The sequence below is a fragment of the Vulpes vulpes genome, chromosome 7 (genome assembly GCF_048418805.1).
Source record: "Vulpes vulpes isolate BD-2025 chromosome 7, VulVul3, whole genome shotgun sequence".
Taxonomy (NCBI): Eukaryota; Metazoa; Chordata; class Mammalia; order Carnivora; family Canidae; genus Vulpes; species Vulpes vulpes.
The window spans coordinates 10,750,135-10,754,931 of record NC_132786.1 but is presented as its reverse complement, the minus strand read 5'-3'; positions in this window follow the sequence as shown (position 1 = coordinate 10,754,931).

The window sequence follows — 4,797 nt, the reverse complement described above, 5'->3', positions numbered from 1 at the left end:
TTCTCCGAAGAGCCCTAATTCCCTAGAGTGGAGAAAAGTACGTAAATACATAAATCTGAGCTCCAGCAAGATTCACTGCTGGAATGTCTTGCTTTTATATTCTTTCAGTGTGCAGAATATATGTATATATTTTTAACGTGAATTGGTAATATCCAACTCCTATTTAACATGATTTGGCATGATTTTGTATTTATAGCTCTTCAACACTAAAAATCTTGGTTCCTAATAACTTTAAGATATTTACTGATTTGCTTTATCTTAAAATAAACATAAAATACTTTCAAAATTACAATATCAGTATCACTCCTAAAAATAAAACTATTAACAGAGGAAAAAGGTTCATTTGTAGTTCCCAAAATCATTCTTTTTTAAAAATCCTTAATCTATATCTCACTAAAGATGAACAGAGTTCTGTGTTCAAAGCTCACTTGGAATAATTCTTTTTTTCTCTGAGATTATGTTATCAAGTGGACATATGTTCAAGTTCGTTTCCTTTTTTTCTATTTTTAAGTCTTCCCTTTTTCCCTTTATGATCTATTTTTTCAAACATGAAAAATACGTACTTTCAAGGTGGCAATTATGTAAAAAATATATTCTCATGGATTTGCTTTTATTCCAAAACCTTTCACCAGGATTCCAAACTACCACCATCTCCACTAGAGGGAACTATTTTTATTCATTTCTGGTTTGTCATTTCAGTGTTTCTCCTTCAAAAATTTTTCCTCAGCTTGCATTTTACAATCCATGAAATGTAGAATATCTGTGCCAAGCAATATACATTTTAGTTCTGATGGCTTTTGAACTTCATAGAAAAGATATCTTACTATTTGTTTTTTTTTGGGGTTTTTTTTTGTTTTGTTTTTTAAGATTTTATTTATTTAGGGATCCCTGGGTGGTGCAGCGGTTTGGCGCCTGCCTTTGGCCCAGGGCGCGATCCTGGAGACCCGGGATCGAATCCCACATTGGGCTCCCGGGGCATGGAGCCTGCTTCTCCCTCTGCCTGTGTCTCTGCCTCTCTCTCTCCCTCTCTCTCTCTCTCTCTCTCTCTCTCTCTGTGACTATCATAAATAAATAAAAATTTTAAAAAATTTAAGATTTTATTTATTTATGAGAGAGAGAGAATCAGAGACAGGCAGAAGGAGAAGCAGGCTCCACGCAGGGAGCCCGATGTGGGACTTGACCCCAGGTCTCCAGGATCATGCCCTGGGCTGAAGGCAGGCGCTGAACCACTGAGCCACCCAGGGATCCCTATTTGTTGTTTTCTAGGACTGTTTTGGTCAGTCAATATTCTATTATGAGATTTGTGCAAGTTGTTTTGTGTAGCTGTTATTCACTCATTTTCATTTAGGTGTACTGTTCCATTGTGTAAATACACTACAAATAAATTTATCCTTCTGTCAATGGCATTTGGTTGTTTCTGGATTTTTTTTTCTAATATGTATATACTCTCACAAATATTCTATATCAAAGTGGACTTGAGAGCAAAGAAAGCATTTTATAATGGTAGAAGGGTCAATTCTTTAAGAAAACTTAATTCCTGATATGTGTGTACCTAACAACAGTTAGACTAAAGTTTTTAACCAAAAAAGCCACAAAATACATGATGTAAAAGCTGATAGAGCTGCAAGGAGAAATAGATGAATCCACTATTATATTTGGAGACTTCAACATCCCTTTATCAGAAGTGAACAGATGGAGAAGATAGAAAATCAGTAAGGATATAATTAATCTGAACAGCACCGTCAAACACCTGGATCTAATTAATGTCTATAGACTATGTCATCTAAAAATAAAAGAGTACACATACTTTACAAGCTCACATGGAATATTCACCCAGAGAAGTCACATTCTAGGGTCACTTGGGTGGCTCAGTTGGTTAAGCATCTGCCTTCAGCTCAGGTCAGGATTCTAGGGTCCTGGGATTGAGTTCTGTGTTGGGCTCCCTGCCCAGTAGTGAATTTACTTCTCTCTCCCCCTCTGCCCCTCTCTCTGCTCATACTCTCTCTTTTGTGCACTCACACACTCTCTCTCAAATGAATAACTAAAATCTAAAAAAAAAAATCACATTCTCGGCCATAAAACATACCTTAGAAATCTTAAATGAATAGAAATTACACAAAGTGTGCTCTCTGACCACAATGGAATTAAACTAGAAACTAATAACAGAAAAATAGCTGGAAAACCCCTCAAGTATTTGGAGATTAAACAATACATTTCTAAATAACACATAAATCAAGGAAATCTTTTTTTATTTTTATTTTTCTTCCCTTTTTTAATATATTTATTGGTGTTCAGTTTTCCAACATACAGAAAACACCCAGTGCTCATCCCATCAAGTGCCCCCCTCAGTCACCGTCACCCATTCACCCCCACCCCCCAGCCTCCTCCCCTTCCACCACCCCTAATTCGTTTCCCAGAGTTAGGAGTCTTTATGTTCTGTCTCCCTTTCTGATATTTCCCACACATTTCTTCTCCCTTCCCCTCTATTCCCTTTCACTATTATTTATATTCCCCAAATGAATGAGAACATATAATGTTTGTCCTTCTCCAATTGACTGACTTCACTCAGCATAATACCCTCCAGTTCCATCCACGTTGAAGCAAATGGTGGGTATTTGTCACTTCTAATGGCTGAGGAATATTCCATTGTATACATAAACCACATCTTCTTTATCCATTCATCTTTCGATGGACACCGAGGCTCCTTCCACAGTTTGGCTATTGTGGGCTTTGCTGATAGAAACATCGGGGTGCAGGTGTTCCGGCGTTTCATTGCATCTGTATCTTTGGGGTAAATCCCCAGCAGTGCAATTGCTGGGTCGTAGGGCAGGTCTATTTTTAACTCTTTGAGGAACCTCCACACAGTTTTCCAGAGTGGCTGCACCAGTTCACATTCCCACCAACAGTGTAAGAGGGTTCCCTTTTCTCCGCATCCTCTCCAACATTTGTGGTTTCCTGCCTTGTTAATTTTCCCCATTCTCACTGGTGTGAGGTGGTATCTCATTGTGGTTTTGATTTGTGTTTCCCTGATGGCCAGTGATGCAGAGCATTTTCTCATGTGCATGTTGGCCGTGTCTATGTCTTCCTCTGTGAGATTTCTCTTCATGTCTTTTGCCCATTTCATGATTGGATTGTTTGTTTCTTTGGTGTTAAGTTTAATAAGTTCTTTATAGATCTTGGAAACTAGCCCTTTATCAGATACGTCTTTTTGCAAATATCTTCTCCCATTCTGTAGGTTGTCTTTTAGTTTTGTTGACTGTATCCTTTGCTGTGCAAAAGCTTCTTATCTTGATGAAATCCCAATAGTTCATTTTTGCTTTTGTTTCTTTTGCCTTTGTGGATGTATCTTGCAAGAAGGTACTGTGGCCGAGTTCAAAAAGTGTGTTGCCTGTGTTCTCCTCTAGGATTTTGATGGACTCTTGTCTCACATTTAGATCTTTCATCCATTTTGAGTTTATCTTTGTGTATGGTGCAAGAGAGTGGTCTGGTTTCATTCTTCTGCATGTGGATGTCCAGTTTTCCCAGCACCATTTATTGGAGACACTGTCTTTCTTCCAATGGATAGTCTTTCCTCATGGATTGGCAGAATTTAATATTGTGAAAATGTCAATGTTACCGAGGGCAATTTACACGTTTAATGTTAAATACCATGGACTTTCTTCAGAGAGTTAGAACAAATTATTTTAAGATTTGTGTGGAATCAGAAAAGACCCCGAATAGCCAGGGGAATTTTAAGACAGAAAACCATATTTGGGGGCATCACAATGCCAGATTTCGGGTTGTACTACAAAGCTGTGGTCATCAAGACAGTGTGGTACTGGCACAAAAACAGACACATAGATCAATGGAACAGAATAGAGAACCCAGAAGTGGACCCTCAACTTTATGGTCAACTAATATTTGATAAAGGAGGAAATCAAAGAAATCTTAAGAGAAATTTTTAGATACTTCAAAGTAAATGAAAAGGAAAATACAGCTTATTGAAATTTGTGAGATGTAGCAAAAGCAGTGTTTCAAGGGAAATTTATAGCATTGAACACAAATGTTAGAAAAGAAGAATGACCTAAAATCAATAATCTAAGCTTCCACTTTAGGAAACTAGAGAATAAGGAACAAATTAGATTTGGGGCACCTGGGTGGCCCAGTTGGTGGAGGATGCAGCTCTTGATCTTGGGGTCATGAGTTTGAGGCTCATGTTGGGGAGTGGAGGTTATATTAACTAATAATAATAATAATAATAGAATAAATAAATTTTAAGAAGAGCAAACTAAATTCAAAATCAATAGAATAAAAGATAATAATAAAAATTACAGCAGAAATCAATGAAATTGAAGACAAGAAATCAGTAGAGAAAAACAATGAAACCAAATGCTGATTCTTTAAAATAAAGTCAGTGAAAGTGATAAACCCCTAGCCTGGTTTACTCAGACAAAAAAGAGAGAAGACACAAATTGCCAATCTCAGAAGAGGGACCATCACTGCTGATGCCATTGGAGTAGGTACTAGACCTAGATGATTTCAGTTGTGAATTCTACCAAACATTTATTGAAGAAATTGTACCGATTCTCTACAATCTCTTACAGAAGATAGAAGCAGAACAAATACTTCCTAATAAATTCCAGGAGATCAGCATTACCGTAATACCAAAAGCAAAGCCATTACAAGAAAGAAAAAATACAGGGACGCCTGGGGGGTTCAGCAGTTGAGCGACTGCCTTTGGCTCAGATTGTGATCCCAGGGTCCTGGGATTGAGGCCCTCATTAGGCTTCTTGAATGGAGCCTACTTCTCCCTCTGCC